The sequence below is a fragment of the Lynx canadensis genome, chromosome D1 (assembly GCF_007474595.2).
Source record: "Lynx canadensis isolate LIC74 chromosome D1, mLynCan4.pri.v2, whole genome shotgun sequence".
Classification (NCBI taxonomy): Eukaryota; Metazoa; Chordata; class Mammalia; order Carnivora; family Felidae; genus Lynx; species Lynx canadensis.
This window is the reverse complement of record NC_044312.2, coordinates 105,095,025-105,118,740: the sequence shown is the minus strand read 5'-3', so window position 1 is coordinate 105,118,740 and position 23,716 is coordinate 105,095,025.

Below are 23,716 nucleotides of genomic sequence, written 5' to 3'. Positions count from 1 at the left end.
AGTTACCTGTTGCTCTGCTCACTTTCATACTCTGTGCTGACTTTTGTAATTACACTCTGGACCACGGCCCTTGGCTCTGTTCAGAAAAGCATGAAGGAAGCCTCTCCTTTGACCTCTCATTTTCTATAACTCTTAAGTATTCTCAGGGGCCATGCGTGGAGCCGGGCCTTAGTCTCCAGATGGAGCAGGGCCACGTACACACACAGCAGTGACAAGGGCGCCTGCAACCCCTGAAGCAGGCAGGGAAGGTCAGCCTCTCATTCTAGCCAGGCCTTCCCCTGATTGGATGAGGCCCACCCACAGTATGGAAGGCAATCTGCCTGACTCAAAGTTCATTGATTTAAATGTTAATCTCCTCTAAAAAAGCCACCTTCGCAGGAGGTGGTGGGGATGGGCAAAATGGGTAAGAGGGTAGGGGAGACACAGGCTTCCAGTTATAGAATGAATAAGTCACGGGAATAAAAGGGACAGCACAGGGAATATAGTCAATGGTATTATAATGTTGCATGGTGAAAGATGCCGGCTACGTTTGCAGCAAGCAGAGCATTAGGTATAGACTTGTCCAATCACCATGTGGTACACCTGAGACTTGTGTGACACTGTGCATCAACTATACTTGAAAATAATAAATAAATAAATAAATAATAAAAACACAGTCACAAAAACACCCAAAATAATGTGACCAAATACCTGGGCACCCTGTGACGCAGGTAAGTTGACACATAAAATTAACTGTCACAGAAAGACAGGAAGTGGCTATTCGGTGATGATCCTCCTCTCCCTTGAAGTTTACATTGAGACAACACAAAACCACGCATTTACTGGTGACCCCTGCCTGGATCTGGCACATGGGGGGTGGCCGTTTGGGACGGGATCCCATGGACTTGCCCACTATTGCCACACTCTTCTGAATCAACTCCTTTCTGGGCCATGAATCCACTGACTTACTCTTGAGCTCAGTGGGAGGCTCAGGAGGGTTTAGTAGGAGGCACCCAGTAGAAGATCCTAAACCCTTTATCTTCTTTCAGGTGGTGGATCTTACTGGTAGGTCAGTGGATGGCCAGTGACAGGCCTATACCTTCTCCCTCATATTGCCATGACTGCCGTCCAGGCCAGATACAGAGACAAGGAGCAAGCAACCCAGCGGTAAGACACCATGGCAAGGGGGGATGAGGTAGAGAAAACACCAGCAGCCCCTCCTTCCTGTCCCCCCATACACGAGGCTCTGCTACATTCAATTGTACCCTGCGTTCTGGCAGTGGGCCAAATTGCTTCCAGCCAGCTGGAGATAATCATAGATTTGTTATGTTGGGAATTTTCCTAGGCCATGCTTTAATTTTGCTGGCTTATACTGAAATGTGTTTCGAGCCCCCACAGATATCAGCGCATGATACAAAAGGGTATAGCATTCTAAGCTTTAGGAGAGGTGAGAGGGAGAACACATACGCAATGTGACCTCAGAGCTAAATATAAGGGGAGCATGTTTTGAGCCCAATGTTATCAAATGGCCACTGGCCGCAGAGCTCCAGTGTCTCCAGCCCCTTCTGGTTTTGGGTCCATTGCCTGAGTCCAACCACCTCATTCATGATCTATAAGTTTGTTTTGACCTGTTTACAAACAAAGGCAGAAAATGGACCTTCTCATTGCTTATGAGATTCATAACCCATCTCAGAGCGTATTTACTAAAATAGGTCGTGGCGTGGTTTGTGGCTCCGTAATTTGTGTCCAATTAGCTATAGCCTCAGAACACTTTAATCAACTTTCCTTCCTTTGGGGAGTTCATGGTGGATGTGGCCAATGTCTCTTCCCTTTTATGTTAGGAAGATGGAACACTCACCATTTATTAACCTAAGTAGCACTTAGTCCTTACCCCCAGTGCTCTGGTCTCCAATTTTAGGGTGTATCCTTCTGACATTTTAATGAAGATACGGTATAGAAATTGTAGAGAGTGAATGGACTCTTTTTCTGTAGAGAAATATAGAGAAAAAGCAAACTAATTATTTTTGAGAAAAGGCACTTCCTAGTGCAGACTCTACTTTTACACTACGTTTCTTGAAAGAAGATTTGAATCAACCCACTTATATCACTCTTTGTTACGTACCTAATAACTTCCTGTCAAAAACCAAGAGCTACTTCTCAGGTGTTACGCTTCCTTCCTGGTCTTTAAATGAGACTGAGTTGTTACCTTTTGGTGTTAGTACCCCACTCCCATTATTTTCACCTTTTCTAGGAATTACCTGCTCCCACAAATCCCTAGGGTCACCCAAGTTAGGGTTTCCGGCTGCCATGTTTGGTCTTCACAAGAATGTCTCTCAATCTAGCCATAGTTGCTTGGATAAGATGTGGGCATCTTGGGGCGCCTGGATGGCTCGGTCAGTTAAGCATCCAACTTTGGCTCAGGTCATGATCTCGCAGTCCGTGAGTTCGAGCCCTGTGTCGGGCTCTGTGCTGACAGCTCAGAGCCTGGAGCCTGTGTCTCCCTCTCTCTCTCGCCCTCCCCCATTCATGCTCTGTCTCTCTCTGTCTCAAAAATAAATAAACATTAAAAAAAAAAAAGATGTGGGCATCTTATTCTGATTGAGCCAATCAGAGTTCCCTTCCCAGGAAGTTATGTTTAGCACCAAGGCAATATAGTCCCGTTCTGGGCTCGGAAAGAAGAGTAGAGAACACCCAGAGTAAAGAGATGGAGTGAGAGGACTCCCTAAAAATCTCTAACGGTTCTCACCTCCCTGATTCTAGTAGCTTTCTTAGACCTATCTACGAAACACACCTGCATCTTTAAGACAAATTCCTCTTTATTTTAGTTAAAACAGGTGTAAGAGGATGAACATCCAGTGAGAATTTTCATAGTGTTCCAGAACAATGGCTAGGTATTAAAGCTTAAAACAAAAGGCAGTATTTTGCATCTTAAATTGACAAAATTGCCAGAGGCTCTGTCCAGCAGCCTTCTCCAAGGGCTTTTGGTGGGTAAGGTTTGCGGCTATGGTCAATTGAATTATTGTCTCCAATTGTTGTTTCCCTTTGTTACAGAGTTATACACCTTCACATGTTGCCTTATGCCTTGCAGTGTCCACGGTCCACTCCATGGAAAGAATATATCTCTCTACCTCGCTGATATTGGATGTGACCTTGGAACGTGTTTTGACCGGCCCAAGGTGAAGGCCATGACACAAGCCAAGCCTGAGCCCAAACCTACCGAGGTCTTGGAAGTTTCTATCATTTCCCTCTGTTGTGAGGACATCATCTCCCAGGATTGGCTGTACGTGAGTGCGGATTCCAGAAGGAAGTCATACAGAGGCAGGCCCATAACTGACCTGCAGCATTGGACAAAACTCCCACAAGTGAAAAATAAATATTTGTCCTTACAAGCCTGAAATGTTGTGGCTACTGTATCTGATACCCTGGCACCAACCAATACCGCTGGGCGATATAAGAGGAGGGGGAGGGGAGAGAAGACAGAATTTTGGGAAATGACATGGTGGTAAAGCTATGGGAAGATACAGTAATCACACTCGGAGTATGAGTGTGCTTGTGAGACTAGCTTTAACGCACCTACTGGTGTCTGTTTTCCAGCAGATGTAGTAGCTTGCCCTTGTGTTGGTTAAACAAAGGAAGAGAGAACTGGAGAGAAATTACATGGAGGAAATGACTGTTTAAAAAGACAAGGCTGGGACCGAGCCAACCCTCTATGCTGCAGCTGCAGGCATAAAGTTTTGGGAGAAAGATCTGTCTGGTGGCCCTGGGCTGACAGACGTGACTGGGGCTACAGTTTTGCAGAGAATACTGTTAGTATGAGGGGGAAGGGCGGATGGCAAAGACAGCAAAAGAGGGACTCACTTCTGGGAAATATGGCTGGATTCCACAAATTCAGATGTAATCAATAGAGTAGAGAGTTTTGATAGTCAATAAAGTCTCAAACAAAAAGAATAAGTGTGAACCCAGACCGCTTCCGAAATAAATATTTCTAGCGTGGTTCCCAAAATGTGTCCAACAGAAATAGAGCTTTTGGTCACTGTGTACTCTGACGTGTAACCCTAGTGCTCATGCTTGGGTCTCCAGTTGTCTTTTCTTGCACAAGGAATCAGGAGGGTTGTTGCTGTAGAAAAACATCATGTGTCCGGACATCCTCTTCTTGAAAGAAAGCAAGGATGCTGTTGAGAATGTTAGAAACAGTGCCCAAAAGACAAAGAAACCAGGTTCATGGGCTCTCACGGGCTAAGTTGAGGCCATTTGAATACCGCCCCCCCCCAAAAAGAATAAAAATCATCATCATTTCAAAGGACCTGTCTACAAAAGGCCACAAATTCATCATGACACACAAAAGAGAAAACTTAAGGTGTTACTAAAGATGATTAGAACACCTACGAGATGTGGACATGTTAGGATGCATTTCAATTTTCATTGATTTGAAGTGGCAGGAAAGTGAAAATGTGCATATGTATATTTCCTATCTCTCTTTTAGTGGATATCCATTTTTAAAGCACAAATTAGTGTATAAAGACAGAGATGTTTACACGAATACATATGAAAGATGTACTCGAATATAACGCGTCAGCTCTACGGTCCACTCGTGGTTATTTCCAGTGTCAGGGGCATCAAACAGTTGTTTGTCACTACAGGTTTCATTCATTTCCCAGGTAAAAAAAAGAAGGGCAGAAATTAGCACCGAATGTTATTTCCAAACAATCGCGAGTTCAAGGATAGGTCCACGCTGCATTTCAAGACGATCAATTAGCCAAATGTCCCAGAGAAGAGAATTAACGCTCAGACTCAGCCTGCCATCACTTATTCAGTGTAAACCCTAGATGACTGTACATATTACAATGAAAGTTTAAGAGGGCATTCATACATTTCCAATTATTACAGTCGGCCAGGTCAGTGACCTGTAACGGTGGGATAAAGGAGGAGTAGGAGGTGACGGCTAAGCAAAACTGAAAGCTTTTCTTATTCATGTGAGAGGCACGGAACTAAATGTCCTGTGCTGTAACAAAGACTTTCCGAAGAGACTCAGTTTGATGACGGGTGCTCAAATATGAGTAACTTTGGGCTGCTGAACCAGATCCTATAACGCCACCAGCGATCCAGGATCTGACAACCCATATACTGTAACCTTGCTTGGACCGAGACACTTTATTTTTCTTTTGGGTCTGCTAAGATTATTTGCAACCCCTAGTATGTTTAGAAACTATCGGGGGGCACCAGGCGGGCTCAGTCAGTAGAGCACGTGACTCTTGATCTCGGTTGTAAGCTTGAGCCCTATGTTGGATGATGGGATTGCTTAAAATTAAATCTTAAAAAATAAAAACAGTATCTGTTAAAAATGCTGTTACCCCAGGAAATATAAAGAAAAAAGGAAGTTAAAAATGACCCAGTGCTCACCCTGCCGGGTACTTTTCTAAGTTCTATATGTGTATTAACATATAGACTACTCAGTAACCCTGTGCATTAAGCACAGTAGAGGGCACATTTTAGGAGCTCAATGATTGTTGAATAACTGTATCATACAAACAAATGTCCGCGTGTTCTGCAAGCATAACTGAACTGACTTTCATTTCATGGTATTTTAGGTGATAATTCTTAGTATATGATATGTAGGCTTATACCATTTATGAAGTCAATATTAAAGGGAAAGAGGGGCGCCTGGGAGGCTCAGTCCATTAAGCATCCAACTTCGGCTCAGGTCATGATCTCATGGTTGGTGAGTTTGAGTCCCGCGATGGGCTCTGTGCTGACAGTTCAGAGCCTGGAGCCTGCTTCAGGTTCTGTGTCTCCCTGTCTCTCTCTGCCCCTCCCCTGTTCCTGCTCTGTCTGTCCCTCTCAAAAATAAATAAGCGTTAAAAAAAATTTTTTTTTAAAGAGAAGGAAATTAGAAAGGCGTTTGGCACGTAGTAAGTATAGAATATAGCCATGATTGTATTATTATTATTACTGCCCTAAAAAGCAAGCTCAAACTCGAGATAGCCTTTCATCACATCTGGACGGCATGTCTGCCGCTGAGTGACTTCCATCTAAGCTATGGGGACATACACAATTCCCTTGGGGGACCCTGCAGACACCCCTCAAGGTGATAAAACACTGACCACACAAAACAGCTGAAGCCGAGACTCAAGAATCTCTCATTATGGAGATGTGGAGCATTAGGATAAAAAGAGAAAGCAAACGGTTTCAAACAGGAACCCGAACTGGGTGGAGCCTGAGAACTGCAGGAGTCACAAGGTCAACTTTCCCTCCGGCCATTACTTACTTCCAGGGACCGAAGATTCTCCCAGGCAGAGCGTGGTAAGTCCCCCAGCCGTCCGAATGGGGGCGTAGGGAGAGCATGGATCTTCTCCGCTCAAGTAGTGTTACCCGTACAACATTCCCAGCGACGCGAGAACCCAGGACGAGGCAGTCCAGGGCCTGGCGACCTCCGTCCGGTTCAGCGTGACCGAGAGGCAACCCGGCCAAGGCTGCCTACACCGACGGCATGCCTTGAGCACAGGGCCAGAGGTGCGTGATCCTGCAGGTGGAACCCTCAATTCGGGGCCTCCCAGCCCGGGGAGCCGGGTGGGGCGCTGCTTCCTCGGTTGTGCCCCTCATCCCCCACCTCGCGCGGTTCTAACGCTGCGGTTGCGGTCAAGAGCGCGGCGTCGGAGGTGGGGGGAGGGGCGGGGCGTGCTGCGCGAGGAGCCCCGCGCGGACCCCTGCTGCGTGATGAGACCCGGCAGCTCCCCGGGTGACCTTGGCGTAGTGGGCGGACAGCGATGCCACCCTTCACTGGTCGTGTTTGTACCATGCTGTGTCCTTGGACCTGTGCACACCCAGGGGAGGAAGCCCGGCTTGACTCTACCCTCCCGCTGATAACCCTGCAGAGACATCCCTCTGGAGAAGGGACGTCATGGAAGTTCCCTGCCGCCGAGAATCTTCCACAGTCCTTCCTCCCTCGCCACTGGAATAGCAATCAGCTATTCCCAGGGTGTAGCACTATGTCTGGCACAGAGTAAGAATGAATGAACAAGGAGGGGTGCCTGGGTGACTCGGTCGGTTAAGGACTTCGGCTCAGGTCATGGTCTCACAGTTGAGGAGTTCCAGCCCTGCATGGGGCTCTGGGCTGACAGCTCAGAGCCCGGAGCCTGCTTCAGATCCTGTGTCTCCCTCTTTCTCTCTGCCCCTCCCCTGCTTGCGCTCTTTCTCTCTCTCAAAAATAAATAAACATTAGGGGCGCCTGGGTGGCGCAGTCGGTTGGGCGTCCGACTTCAGCCAGGTCACGATCTCGCGGTCCGTGAGTTGGAGCCCCGCGTCGGGCTCTGGGCTGATGGCTCGGAGCCTGGAGCCTGTTTCCGATTCTGTGTTTCCCTCTCTCTCTGCCCCTCCCCCGTTTATGCTCTGTCTCTCTCTGTCCCAAAAATAAATAAACGTTGAAAAAAAAAATTTAAAAAAAAAATAAATAAACATTAAAAAAATTTAAAATATTACCCCATCAACATTATGCTTCCTCCCTGCCTCCATCTTGTTATGACCAAGCCTCCTTTGGAGATCTGGTCCCTATTCCCTTCCTGCCTCCCATCCTTCCTTCCTCCCTCCCTCCCTTCCTCCCTAGAGCCCATGTTCATATTCAGACAAGCCTCATTGCAATAATTCCTCCTTCTGAGCTGTAAGAACTGTGTTCCCTTACAGCTTATTTCTGGAAAACAGAGTACAGGGCTGCTAGCCCTAAGTTTTCATTCTGATGTGGTGTTCATAGCAACCACTGTGTGTGAGCCATGAGAACACTGATGTTGCCACCTTCTTTCCAGACTGGAGAAAGTCTTTTCAAGAGGATGCGGCTACATCAGGGCTTTTCCGCCCAGTCCATCTGGTCATGGGTGGGTGCGACAACTGGGACCGCCAGTGGGACTGTGAATCCTGAACACTCAGTAAAACAGATTCTGGAGTCTTCATCTGGGCAGCACAGCCCACATGAAGGAAATGTTTCTTTGGCCTCCCAGTTTGGAGAGAACTCATTGTTTCCTGTACTGATTTTCAAAACTATAAGCAAAAGAATTACTACTCTTAAGATTCTCTTCCTATTTGGAGGTCAATGTGCCTTTACACTTTTTTCCCAAATGTTTATTTTTGAGAGTCACAGCACAAGTGGGGGAGGGGCGGGGGAGAGAGAGAGAGAGAGAGAGAGAGAGAGAGAGAGAGAGAATCCGAAGCAGGCTCCAGGCTCTGATTTGATAGCACAGAGCCCAACGTGAGGCTCAAACCCACAAACTGTGAGATCATGACCTGAGCCAAAGTCAGATGCTTAACCTCCTGAGCTACCCATGCACCCCCAGTAAAAGAAGTCCCAAAGCTTAAAGGCAGGGCCTCTTGGGTGGCTCAGTTGGTTAAGCATTGACTCTTGGTTTCCTTTCAGGTCATGATCTCATGGTTCATGGGTTTGAGCCCCCTGTTGGGCTCTGTGCTCACTGATAGCTCTGCTTGGGATTCTCTCTCTCTTTCTCTCTGCCCCTTCCCTGCTCGAGCTCCTCTCTCTCTCTCTCTCTCAAAATAAATAAATAAACTTAAAAAAAAATACTGTACTGGAGGAATGACTCCAATTAGAAGTTTTTGTTCTTCCAAATGTTTATTTTCCTCCAAATTTATTGTTTCCTGTAATGTGAAAAGTCTCCATTTCGTTTTTCCCAAGTGTTGACATTCAAAAAGCCAGCTTTCGACTGTAGACCCGTCTTCGTTTCTTCAATGTCTTCTACATCGATTTAGTTTCCTATGTATTTATATGAGTGTTCCTCAGATATACACGTTTTTTTATCCTCATCTTACCACTTGACAATACAGCTGTACGTACATTTTACATAGCTGTACCTTGATCAAGGTTATCTCTTGGAGCAAGTGGATTTCTGAAGAGATCTTGTCTGGAGGGTGAAGGATCCATTGAAGGTTTCTCATCAGTTTTATAACCTGTATTCTGACCCATTAAACCTCAATCTGGGAATGGGAAATCTGTGATGTCACCACCCGCCACAAGGACCATAGGAATCTTCATTGGTTGCGTTCCCATTTTTCTTAAAAAAATTTTTTTTAATGTTTATTTATTTTTGAGAGAGAGAGAGAGATAGAGCACAAATAGGGGAGGGTCAGGGAGAGAGAGGGAGAAACAGAATCCGAGGCAGGCTCCAGGCTCTGAGCTGTCAGCACAGAGCCCGACATGGGGCTCGAACCCCCGAACTGTGAGATCATGACCTGAGCTCAAGTCAGATGCTTAACTGACTGAGCCACCCAGGCACCCCATTCCCGTTTTTCTTTTAAAGAGCTTTATTAAGGAGCTGAGAAATCCCCCTTTCTGGTCTTACCTGGGGCTTTGATCTCTGGAAGATGTTTACTTTCTCTTTCTCCCTTTGGACAGAATCTGGTGGTGTCTTCTAAACACATCTCTTCCAAATAGGTCTGCTTCTTGCTTTGGGACTCTTGTTGGGGGAAGGACCCTTGTTGGGGGAAGGTACACCTTGGGCAGTGGCCCTGGGGCTTCTTGCTTTGGGACTCTTGTTGGGGAAGGACCCTTGTTGGGGGAAGGACCCTTGTTGGGGGAAGGTACACCTTGGACAGTGGCCCTGGGGTTTTCTTGAGTAAAATAATTCTGTAACTCAAGACCACTGGATCCAAACTGGGAGAACTTCACACTCAACATCCCCTATATGGAAAATAGAACCAGAGTTGTTCATTTTAATTTTCATTTACAGAACCGAGAAAAAGACACATTGGGACAAACTTTACTAAAATGTGTTTCTAGAAAGCTGCTTGAACAAAATGGTGATATTCTTCCTTCATTCACCATTAAACTTTTTTATTCTGGCCTGAGGCCACGATGGTTCTTCTGTTCCTTAATGTGTAATAAAAGGACCCTCTTGTATCATGAACCTGAGATAAGTAGAGTGTTAAATTGATAATTAGTGCATTTTAAAAGGTGTCATTGAATTTTTCTACTAAATGACTTTCCAAATTCATCCCAATTAAAGACCTACTCTGATTCGGTAGTTTGATTCAGAGACACAGCATGCAGGGACTCAGAGAAAGGACGCAATCAGGTTGAAATAAACATTACTCATTTTGGCATATTCTCTGCTTTTCTCAGGTTATTCTTGAATAAGAATATTAATTCTTGGACTCTGAGAGACACCTCTTCGTGAGTCATCTCTTCTCTGGGCAGACAAGACATATCTGAAAAACTGATCAGAGAGGACCGTCTATGTCAGACCACAGGATTTTGAGTGGACATTTTGGAAGGGATGTCAATGGGAATATTCTCACCATTCAGGACCCTCCCCTCCCTCGCTCCCTCCCCCCAGGAATCAACAACCCATTTGGTCTTGGTGTTTTTCTTTTCCTTTTTTCCCTTTTAGGTTGGAAACTAATGACCACGCTTCATAAACACTAAACGCCTAGAATAAACATACATGAATGTTTAGTTTTCTGGTGAAACTAATAAAATTTAAACTAATCAAATTTGATGCTATGCTTAATGGTTACTACGTGATGAAAGAATTCAGAAAACATGTGAAATATAACTTCATTATAGTTAACATCAAGTTGAATTTTATCCAGTGCCATTTGCTATGATGGCGTAACCGTAAGTGATAACACAAAACATAATTTCACATTCAAAGTTGTCTTGGTGCATCTCTTCTCCCTTGTTTCCGACATTCCATTCTCGGTTGGTCCTCTCCAGGCCCAAGGCCAACCCTCCAGCAGAGGGTCAAGACTTTGGAACCCACGGGCTAAAATTAGCTGGCATTCATTGTTGCTGTGTATATGTTGTTTCTTTGTTCCATTTTTGGCTAGGAGCATGATTTCTGCCTTTGACTGTTGGAGTGATGATCGTAGAGACCAGATCTTTGTGATGCCAGCCACGAAAAAGAAATGATAATTATGTGATAGGATAGAGGCACCAACCATCGCTCCCATGGCAATCATATTCCAGTATATAAATGTATTAAGCCAACATGTTGTACATCTAAATTTACAAAATGTTGTATGTCAAGTATATTTCTATTAAAAAAAATAAAAAAGGGCACCATCACCCATCACTTGATTTCTCTGGCCAGGTTGCTGAAAGCTGCTTTCAAATTGAAATGACTGGAGAATCCTTTTGATGCAACATGCTAAACATTTTTCAATTCTGTCTTCCTTTGAGACGTTTTCTTTTATATCAGGTTATTTTCATATGAATCGCTCACACCCCAGAAGCCTGGATGGGGTTTGGTAAATGGTGAGAACCTGGGTTTACGCCTTCTGTTCCAACTGCCCATACGCACCTCCGACCTGAGTTTCCCTGAACTTCTCTCATTTCCTCACCTGATTTTGGCTTTTATTTCTATGCCTTCTCTCCTATCAAAGGTTGACACACTTTCAGTTAGTTGTGAATGAGTTTGAATGTCAAAGTATGCTTGGAGTGGAGAAATAAAGAATTGAAGTATTACTGGTTTCTTCCAGGACTGGTGGTATTTTTTTTAAGTTTTTTATGTTTGTTTATTTATTTTTATAATTTAACTTTATTTTTTATTTTTTAAAATTTACATTCAAATTAGTTAGTATATAGTGAAGCAATGATTTCAGGAGTAGATCCCTTAATGCCCCCTACCCATTTAGCCCATCCCCCCTCCCACAACCCCTCCAGCAACCCTCAGTTTGTTCTCCATATTTATGAGTCTCTTTGGTTTTGTCCCCCTCTCTGTTTTCATATTATTTTTGTTTCCCTTCCCTTATGTTCATCTGTTTTGTCTCTTAAAGTCCTCATATGAGTGAAGTCATATGATTTTTCTCTTTCTCTGACTGACTAATTTCACTTAGCATAATACCCTCCAGTTCCATCCACATAGTTGCAAATGGCAAGATTTCATTCTTTTTGATTGCCGAGTAATACTCCATTGTATAGATATACCACATCTTTATCCATTCATCCATAGATGGACATTTGGGCTCTTTCCATACTTTGGCTATTGTTGATAGTGCTGCTATAAACATGGGGGTGCTTGTGTCCCTTCAAAACAGCACACCTGTATCCCTTGGATAAATGCCTAGTAGTGCAATTGCTGGGTTATAGGGCAGTTTTATTTTTAGTTTTTTGAAGCACCTCCATACTGCTTTCCAGAGTGGCTGCACCAGTTTGCATTCCCACCAGCAATGCAAAAGAGATCCTCTTTCTCCACATCCTCGCCAACATCTGTTGTTGTTTGAGTTGTTAATGTTAGCCATTCTGACAGGTGTGAGGTGGTATCTCATTGTGGTTTTGATTTGTATTTCCCTGATGATGAGTGATGTTGAGCATTTTTTCATGTGTCAGTTGGCCATCTGGATGTCTTCTGTGGAGAAGTGTCTATTCGTGTCTTTTGCCCATTTCTTCACAGGATTATTTGTTTTTTGGGTGTTGAGTTTGATAAGTTCTTTGTAGATTTTGGATACTAACCCTTTATCTGATATGTCATTTGCAAATATCTTCTCCCATTCTGTCGGTTGCCTTTTAGTTTTGCTGATTGTTTCCTTCGCTGTGCAGAAGCTTTTTATTTTGATGAGGTCCCAGTAGTTCATTTCTGCTTTTGTTTCTCTTGCCTCTGGAGACATGTTGAGTAAGAAATTGCTGCAGGCAAGATCAAAGAGGTTTTTGCCTGCTTTCTTCTCAAGGATTTTGTTGGCTTCCTGTCTTACATTGAGGTCTTTCATCCACTTTGAGTTTATTTTTGTGTATGGTGTAAGAAAGTGTTCCAGGTTCATTCTTCTGCATGTAGCTGTCCAGTTTTCCCAGCACCACTTGCTGAAGAGACTGTCTTTATTCCATTGGATATTCTTTCCTGCTTTGTCAAATATTAGTTGCCCATATGTTTGTGGGTCCATTTCTGGGTTCTCTATTCTATTCCACTGATCTGAGTGTCTGTTCTTGTGCCAGTACCATACTGTCTTGATGATTACAGGTTTGTAGTATAGCTTGAAGTCTGGGATTGTGATGTCTCCTGCTTTGGTTTTCTTTTTCAAGATTGCTTTGGCTATTTGGGGTCTTTTCTGGTTCCATACAAATTTTAGGATTATTTGTTCTAGCTCTGTGAAGAATGCTGGTGTTACTTTGATAGGGATTGCATTGAATATATAGATTGCTTTGGGTAGTATTGACATTTTAACAATATTTGTTCTTCCTATCCAGGCGCATGGAATCTTTTTCCGTTTTTTTGTGTCTTCTTCAATTTCTTTCATAAGCTTTCAATAGTTTTCAGTATATAGATTTTTCACCTTTTTGGTTATATTTATTCCTATGTATTTTATGGTTTTTGGTGCAACTGTACGTGGGATTGATTCCTTGATTTCTCTTTCTGTCGCTTCATTGTTGGTGTATAGGAATGCAACCTATTTCTGTGTGTTGATTTTATATCCTGCAACTTTGCTGAATTCACAAATCAGTTCTAGCAGTTTTTTGGTGGAATCTTTGGTTTTCCATATAGAGTATCATGTCATCTGTAAAGAGTAAAAGTTTGACCTCCTCCTGGCTGATTTGGATGCCTTTATTTCTTTGTGTTGTCTGATTGCAGAGGTTAAGACTTCCAATACTATGTTGAATAACAGTGGCGAGAGTGGACATCCCTGTCTCATTCCTGACCTTAGGGAGAAAGCTCTCAGTTTTTCCTCATTGAGGATGATATTAGTGTTGGGTCGCTTGTATATGGCTTTTATCAGCTTCAGGTATGCTCCTTCTATCCCTACTTTCTTGAGGGTTTTTTATCAAGAAAGGATGCTGTATTTTGTCAGATGCTTTCTCTGCATCTATTGAGAGGATCACGTGGTTCTTGTCCTTTCTTTTACTGATGTGATGAACCATGTTAATTGCTTTGTGGATATTGAACCAGCCCTGCATCCCAGGTATAAATCCCACTTGGTCATGGTGAATAATTTTTTTAGTGTATTGTTGGATCCAGTTGGCTAATATCTTGTTGAGGATTTTTGCCTCCATGTTCATCAGGGAAATTGGTCTATAGTTCTCCTTTTTAGTGGGGTCTCTGTCTGGTTTTGGAATCAGGGTAATGCTGGCTTCATAGAAAGAGTTTGGAAGTTTTCCTTCCATTTCTATTTTTTGGAACAGTTTCAAGAGAATAGGTGTTAACTCTTCCTTAAATGTTTGGTAGAATTCCCCTGGAAAGCCATCTGGCCCTGGACTCTTGTTTTTGATTGCTAATTCGATTTCCTTACTGGTTGTGGGTCTGTTCAAATTTTCTATTTCTTCCTGTTTCAGTTTTGGTAGTGTATATGTTTCTAGGAATGTGTCCATTTCTTCCAGATTGCCCATTTTATTGGCATATAATTGCTCATAATATTCTCTTATTATTGTTTTTATTTCTATTGTGTTGGTTGGGATTTCTCCTCTTTCATTCTTGATTTTACTTATTTGAGTCCTTTCCTTTTTCTTCTTGATCAAACTGGCTAGTGGTTTGTCAGTTTTGTTAATTCTTTCAAAGAACCAGCTTCTGGTTTCATTGATCTGTTCTACTGTTTTTTTGGTTTTGATAGCATTAATTTCTGCTCTAATCTTTATTATTTCCTGTCTTCTGCTGGTTTTGGGTTTTATTTGCTGTTCTTTCTCCAGCTCCTTAAAGTGTAAGGTTAGGTTGTGTATCTGAGATCTTTCTCCCTTCTTTAGGAAGGCCTGAATTGCTATATACTTTCCTCTTATGACCACCTTTGCTGCATCCCAGGGGTTTTGGGTTGTGGTGCTATCATTTTCATTGACTTCCATATACTTTTTAATTTCTTCTTTAGTTGCCTGGTTAGTCCATTCATTCTTTAGTAGGCTGTTCTTCAGTCTCCAAGTATTTGTTACCTTTCCAAATTATTTCTTGTGGTTGATTTTGAGTTTCATAGCATTGTGGTCTGAGAATATGCACGGTATGATCTTGATCTTTCTGTACTTACTTAGGGCTGATTTGTGTCCCAGTATATGGTCTATTCTGGAGAACATTACATGTGCACTGGAGAAGAATGTATATTCTGCTGCTTTAGGATGAAATGTTCTGAATATATCTGTTAAGTCCATCTGGTCCAATGTGTTATTTAAAGCCATTGTTTCCTTGTTGATTTTTTGATTAGATGATCTGTCCATTGTTGTGAGTGGGATGTTGAAGTCTCCTACTATTACGGTATTGCTATGGATGAGTTTCTTTATGTTTGTGATTAATCGATTTATATATTTGGGTGCTGCCACATTTGGCGCATAAATGTTTACAATTGTTAGGTCTTCTTGGTCTATAGACCCCTTGATTATGATATAATGCCCTTCTGCATCTCTTGATACAGTCTTTATTTTAAAGTCTAGATTGTCTCATATAAGTATGGCTACTCCTGCTTTCTTTTGTTGACCACTAGCATGATAGATGGTTCTCCATCCCCTTATTTTCAATCTGTAGGTGTCTTTAGGATTAAAGTGGGTCTCTTGTAAACAGCATATAGATTGGTCTTGTTTTCTTATCCATTCTGTTACCCTATGTCTTTTGATTGGAGCATTGAGTCCATTGATGTTTAGAGTGAGTACTGAAAGATATGAATTTATTGCCATTATGATGCTTGTAGAGTTGGAGTTTCTGATGGTGTTCTCTGGTCCTTTCTAATCTTTGTTGCTTTTAGTATTTATTTATTTATATGTATATATTTTCATCTTTTCTCCCCTCAGAGAGTCCCCCTTAACATTTCTTGCAGGGCTGGTTTAGTGGTCACAAACTCCTTTAATTTTTGTTTGTCTGGGAAACTTTTTATCTCTCCTTCTATTTTGAATGACAGCCTTGCTGGATAAAGAATTCTTGGCTACATATTTTCCTGATTCAGCACACTGAATATATCCTGCCACTCCTTGCTGGCCTGTCAAGTTTCTGTGGATAGGTCTGCTGCAAACCTGATCTGTCTTCCCTTGTAGGTTAGGGACTTGTTTTCCCTTGCTGCTTTCATGATTCTCTCCTTGCTTGAGTATTTTGTGAATTTGACTATGATATGCCTTGTTGATGGCCGGTTTTTGTTGAATCTAATGGGGGTCCTCTGTGCTTCCTGGATTTTGAGGTCTGTGTCTTTCCCCAGGTTAGGAAAGTTTTCCACTATGATTTGCTCACATAACCCTTCTACCCCCATTTCTCTCTCTTCCTCCTCTGGGACCGCTATGATTCTGATGTTGTTCCTTTTTAATGAGTCACTGATTTCTCTAATTCTTAAATCGTGCTCTTTTGCCTTCATCTCCCTCCTTATGGTATATCCATAAAATGAAGCTTTATTTGACAGTGAAACAGAAGAAATTACTGATTCATTCTATAACATGGACAAGCCTTGATAACATTATACTAAGTGAAAGAAGTCAGTCACAAAAGACATTCTTATGAAATACCCCAAAGAGGCAAACCCATAGAGACAGAAAGTAGATTAGTATTATTCAGAGGCAGGGTGAGTAGTTCAGGAGTTGTTCAAATGACTGCTAATAGGTTTGGGGTTCCTCTTTTGAATGACAAAAATGGTACAATGCTAGGTAGGTGGTAGTATTTGCACAACTTTGTGAATATATTAAAAAACTACTGAAGTTTATACTTTAAATAAGTGAATTTATGATATGTGAGTGATATCTCAGTGGAAAAGAAATGTAAAGCAGGATGTGTGCTTGATTTTGTCTCTTTAGTTACGAAGTTTTGGAATAATGAGTCACCCTCAGTGACTCTTTCTTCTTTTGTGGAGGCCCCCAGGGTGGGCAGGAGTGGCTGTTTAAATTTTTGTATGTTTGATTTGCTGACCAGAGTGTGATCCAGATAGTGCTGCTGTCTTCCTTTCCCTAGTAAGGAAAGAGGATGGGGTCTTGACTCTTGTTTACATCTGTGTTCCCAGAAGCAAGAATTATGTCTGATGCACAGTAGGTAGTCAATAACTAGTGTTGGATAAATGAATGAGTGCCTCCAATAGTTCATCACTTGGAACTAATTCTCTCTGGTTTCCTAATTCTAATATCTTGCTCTGTGATCACAAACAACCATTCTCTAGTTTCCATATATTATGACTCTGCCTAGAGCTGCTCTTCGTGTTATTCTAGACCAGACTGTACAGCAGGGTGCATGTCAATGAGGGCAAAAATTGAGGTTGAAATCCCACCTGGGCTCCAGTTGCAGAGTTGGCTCCCCTTGTGCTGAAGTTGGTCATCCAGGGAAAGGGGACCTCAATTCCTAATTTTACTGTCCAAAGGGGGACCCATCTTCTAATTCAACCCAGAAGGCCTACTGTTGCGCAATCTCTCCTCTTGGACTGGGTGCTTTTTTCTAATTCTCACAAAGGCATCTTACGTGTTGGTAGCCATGTTTTCAAATCATTGGCCCCCTGAACCCTATGTTTCTTCCAAAATTATTGGCCTTTTCCTGGCATCATATCCTTTTTCATTCAGGCTGGATCCCATAGATCCAACTATTTTACCTTCTTATTAGAACTCACAAATGCAAGTTTCCGACATTGTAATTTCACCTTCTCTGTATGGAGTGTTGTAGGGAAACCCTCACAATCACATGGATAAGCAGCACAACAAATACATGGTTTCAAATCTCATTGGCTTTATCTGTGTTTTTCATCTGCCCTTTGACTATGATTTGATCATGTCTGTATCTGATTCATATAACTCTTAACCCAAACAAGTCCTTTACCAACTACTACCTTTCACTCTTAGATGACTGCCTAGCCATTTATTTCAAAGGAAAAATTAAGGCTGTCATGCCCTTCCCTTATGTCTCCCAATATATGTATTTACATGACAATTATTTCCTATTTGTTTACTTGCAGAGAACCGGGTATCCTTCCTCTGTTCCTAAAGTGTATATCTCTATGTCCCTGTGCTCTTAACCTCATTTCCTTTCATGGGCTCATGATCCTTATTCCATCAGTTACCTCTTTGTCTGCAGTATATTCAAATCTTACTCCCTATTCTACATTTCCTCTTAAACTATGTATGTACTCAAATCTCTCTCCCTCTTTTTTTTTTAAGTTTATTTATTTATCTTTGAGAGAGAGAGAGAGAGACAGAGAGCATGAGCTGGAGAGGGATAGAGAGAGAGAGGGAGACACAGAATCCAAAGCAGGCTTCAGGCTCTGTGCTGACAGCTCAGCTGGGGCTCAAACCCACGAACCATGAGATCATGACCTGAGCCAAAGTTGGGTGCTCAACCGACTGAGCTACCCAGGCACCCCTCAAGTCTCTCTTATAGTTGTAGTTTCTAGTTGATGGTTGACTGAACAGATGCTACTTCTTTCTCATGTCAACTCCAATGCCAAGAAATTAAAAAAAAAAAAAACCCTTGCTACACTGGAAAACAGGAAGTGATATTATTGTTGAACCAGAATCTGTGAATTCCTAGGGAACAAAAAGTATACAGACTGTACTGAAGAAAGAGTGCATAACCTAAAGACACTGCAACAGAAGACCATTCTAAATGGTGGAAGTTCCTGCATTTCATGAGCAAATGACATACACATATAGCACACAGGTATTCCACTCCTGAATTCATTTCTTAAAGAAATTATTCAAGGGGCAAAGAACTGTAGGCAACCTAGATGTTTATCTCTAGTAGAGTGAATGTGTAAAATGTTCTGGATGCATGCCGCAGAGTGTTGGGCAGCATTTAAAAATCAATTTGATAGATGTACTGATAGCAGTGTGGATAGATCTTAAAAACGTACCGCTGAGAAAAAAAAAAGTACGTTGTGTATGTATGTTGTGTGTTTGATCTACACGAATTACAAATACATGCCTACCGTACAATGCCATGCATTGTCTGGAAACACTTAAAAATATGCATATTGTATACAATGGAACAGTTGCTCATGGAGGGAGGGAAGTGTGAGTGGGTTATGGGGGATGGGACATGGTGTTTTTTAAAAATAGAGGAGGCTTACAGACATAAAATTTCTAACAAGGTAATGTACCTAAAATGTTTATAAAACTCAAAGTGTGATAAAACATAAAGCAAACTTGGGGGCAAAGAGATGTAACATTTTGGGGGCTGGACTTTCTAGAAAAATGAAAATCCAAGAGACATTCATTCATTTAGTCTCAATAATATAGGGAGATATTAAATTATAATACACTTGACTCTAGGCAAGCAATGCAAATGTTAGCAACATCTAGGAAGAAGGAAATATTAGAATTTGTATTTCAAGCTAATCTATTAAGAGACACTCACAGGTAATGGGATCTTTTATAATTTATACTGACTTTATTTTCCACAATGAGATGATTTCCTTGAGTCAGAATTTAGCACATCATCATATAATATTAGATCTAAATCCCACTCCAGAAACATTATACCCATTTTTAGAATTTCTATTGTATGGAAGAATCTATGACCAGATTCAACTTGAGATAAATTTATGCTCACCTCCCCACAGAAGAAAAACCATATTTATCAATTAAAAATTTTATTAATGAAATGGGGGAAAGGAAATACTACGATGGACTTCATTAAAATGCATTTTCCAAGAAGCCTCTTGAACAAAATGAAGTTCTTCATTCACCACTACGCTTTCCTCCTTGACTCAGGTCATTACGGTTCTTTAATATGTAGGAAAAGGATCCCCTTCTGCCGTGTACCTGAGGTAAGTTGGATGTTAGTAAACTGAACCATTAATACACTCCCAAATAAATAACTGCAGGATTTGGGGTAGAATTTTGGAAAGAATGCTAATTGGAAAGTTCTCATCCTTGAGATTTAAAAATTAAACCATGGGCTTTTGGTGCTTTTAAAAAATTTTCCTTCCTCCTTCTTCCTCCTTTGCTGCCTTTTTCCCTTTTTTCCTTCTCTTTATTTTCTTTCTCCCTTCCTTCCTTTTTGTTTCCTTAGGTTGACAGCCAAAAATGATGTTATAGGAATAGATACATCCCTTAAAAATATTGATCACGTAAGAACATACAGTTTTCTACTCAAACTAAATTGCATTATTTAGTATAGCGTTGAATACCTATCAGTTTAAATTCTAATTGGGTCGAGAGCTATATACATTCTCATAGGTTCAATTCATGATTTTTCTCTTTCAATTTATTCATGGGGAATTATGAAGTTGACGTGTGTGTATGTGTGTTTGGTGCGTGTGATCTAAATATATGTGTCCTCTTTTTCTCCATCTCCCAGTATTAACATTTACGGCAGCCAACACTTACAGCATGAGAGTTTGATATTATAGCACAACATTCATTTCTGTGATAGTTTAGATCCAATCTACTTTCTTGAATCCCATTTCCCACCACTCACCTCCACAAAGACTATACCCCATGCTAATTAATTTATTTACCATTTCATAAATATGCCTTGTTTGGGTTGCCATCTTAATCAGCAGAATTGCTTTTCTTAAATAATCTCTATTTTGAATTAATCTGATAAAACTATTTGGAATAGAGATGGGATTATCAGAAAAATTTTCCCTTTGGATTTTCCACTTTCTCTTGATACTCAGAGGCTACATCTCCATTTCTACTGCAAAAGGCATTTCCTTTTGAAAATACGTGAGATGTCATTCCATAGAAATTGCAAGGGTGTTGAAAGCCTGATATCTGGAACACTGATTGCCTTTTAATACATTTTCTATAAAGTTTCCCTCTCCATTGCTAGTTTCTGAGATCCTAAAAAACATATCATTTGAGGACGTTTTCCCATATTCTGGTGTTCCATAATTTCCATAATCATACATTCCACACATGACACTTCTGATAGGAATGAAACCTAATAGTCTAGGGTATAGCTTTCAAAGCTGAGATTTACCCATATCATTCTTACCTCATCTCATAGCTTAGATGAAAGGTTTCCTTGGGCTCCTTCATTTTTTTCACATTATTTGGCAATTTGCATTTCCATTCTCCTATCAGAGCAATGGTTGATTTGATCTCAGTGATTTGTACTTTAGTATGAATGTTTCAATGCCTATCCTTACTTAGCAGATGCTTGAGGTGGAAGAAAATATTATCTGGGTATCAATGGCTTCATCCAAGTACATATGAAGGCTTAGAACCAGAAATATTTGAAAACAAGATCTGTAAGTATCTCCCTTCCCCTTTTCTCTCAAATCTTTTTTCCTACTTCTGCTCCAAGACCCCTGGGGTTCTAGGCATTCTGATTCTTTTTTTTTTTTTAAGTGTTTATTTATTTTTGAGAGAGGCAGAGCATGAGCAGGGTAGGGACAGAGAGAGAGACAGACAGACAGAATATGAAGCAGGCTCCAGGCTCTGAGCTGCCAGCATAGAGCCTGATGTGGGGCTTGAACTCATGAACCGCAAGATCATGACCTGAGCCGAAATCAGTCGCTTAACCAACTGAGCCACCCAGGCGCCCCTAGGCATTCTCATTCTTAATGATCATTTCCTAAATCTCCCTATGTATCTGGTCTAGAATACATAGATAAACCACTCTTTCCTCCACATTAACGTTGCACTCCTTCTGAGTTGTTCTTATGATTCAGTGATCCTTAAACCTGGGCCTCTGATAGGGGAACTGGGGAGGAAAGGGCAGATGTATCTTCTACCAAAGTTCTCTGATTCTGTGATGTTGAGGTCAGTTGGAGATAAAGTTTGTCTTTAGACATGAAGTAGTAGATGTGGAGGAAGTAGGAAAATGGATTTTGCCATCTTTTCCAACTTCTCAGTTACTGTAAAATCGTGGTTTCTGAAAATGCCAAAGAGTCTACACTTTGCTATTCAACACATTTTCTCAAACTTTGAAAATTAAAGGTATAAGACTTCAGCATTCCCATATCCCTGGACCTGCTTATAACCTCCAAAAAGTTCTTTTTGTTTGTTTCTAGTGAAATATCTATTGACTTAAGCAGACTCAAGCCAGAAAATCATCTATCTTCTATCCTGTTCTCTTACGAGGTGTGAACATAAAAAAATTATGTAATACAAAACATCTTTGTCTAGGGCAAATTATTGTCCCTCAGTTGTGTAGAAACCTGTTCAGTGCACATTAGTACAGTGTGTTTTCAGCTACCTTTAACACATCTTAGAGACGACACTAAAATCTTATTAAAACTTTAGTTCAGTTCTTCAAACAGGTTCATAATGGAAGCCAGTATCTTTTAATTCACCAAGGGAGAAAGGAGATACTTACCACATCTTTATTATCTGAGATGTTTAGCTTTGTATATCCAATGGGCCACTGTGCACGCTGTAAACAACTCCAAGATGGTGAATAAAAACAGATATTCTGAAAGGATTTTACCACTTCTCTGTTTCCAAAAATAAAATGTACATTCCTTACAGATATTTATACATTAACACTTTTAAAATAATCAAAGCATTGTACAATTAATTGCAAGAAGATAAAAAACTAAGAGAATAACTACTCAATATATCCTCAGCCCCCCAAACTGTGGTTATTTATATGTATTTTCTTGATCATGGTGATAACTCATAATTATTGAGGATGAGCATAAGCTGACAGTTTTCTGCCAAATGGATAAAGAGAATCATCGATTATGTTTTCCTGTGTGCGGTTTTGGGTAAGGTCAGCAAATTTTCACTGAAGCCAGTGGACCTCTAGAGAAGATGGACTCGGAACACTCTTGAAGTTCGGTGTTACAGAACTTATTTAATGGAGAGACGTTTAGAATTAGGCCTGTTTTAGGAAAGGGCCCTAAAGAGGAACTTACAGTGGAGGGAAAAAAAAGGTTTGGGTTTATGACTAGACTCAACAGAAGGGCTTTTGTGTCCTATGGGTAGGTGGTTTCCTCCTGGGATTGTGCCTCTGACTATAAACCCCAGTAGACCCATATCCTTGTAGGACACTTGGATAGTTGCAGGCCAGAAGGGCCCAAAGCACTTTGTGACAAGGCCACCATGGGCTATTGAGACCAGTTTTCAATACTGACACCATTTGATAGCAACTGAATCCATGACATGTGAAATTATGGGCATGTTGGTAGATCACTGAGGTAGTCTACTACTACTCAACTAGAGGTTTGGAGTCCATATTGAATCTTTGGCTGTCAATGTTCTTGAATAATTTGAGATGGTCAACGGGGAGGAAGACCTTGGATTTCTTGCTTATATAAGCATTGGTGGTTCGAGAGATAAGTTGGAAAAATGAAAGAATCAAGATTATAATTGCACTCCAACCCAGTAAAACGAGACATTCCTATTGTGTAAATATAATCTGAAGCAATATCTGGAGGCTTATGTTTATTCACGGTTTTACTTTAAGGTATCCTTCAGGGTATGTGTCATAAAATATTAGCATTCCCTGCAGCCAGAAGATGTTTCTCTGATGTGTCATTTAACTGATTTCTGTTAGGGCTCAATTTTGTGTAGTGAAATAACTTGGAATTTAGACCATTTGTTATTAGAATGAATGTTCTGCAAGTAAAGAGCTCTGACCATGAGTAAGTAGATTAACATTTCTTTTCTTTTTTTTTTTTTTTTTTTTTTTTTTTTTTTTTTTTTTAAATTTTTTTTTTTTCAACGTTTATTTATTTTTGGGACAGAGAGAGACAGAGCATGAATGGGGGAGGAGCAGAGAGAGAGGGAGACACAGAATCGGAAACAGGCTCCAGGCTCTGAGCCATCAGCCCAGAGCCTGACGCGGGGCTCGAACTCACGGACCGCGAGATCGTGACCTGGCTGAAGTCGGACGCTTAACCGACTGCGCCACCCAGGCGCCCCTCTTTTTTTTTTTTAATGTTTATTTATTTTCAAGAGAGAGAGAGCATGAGTAGGGTAGAGGCAGAG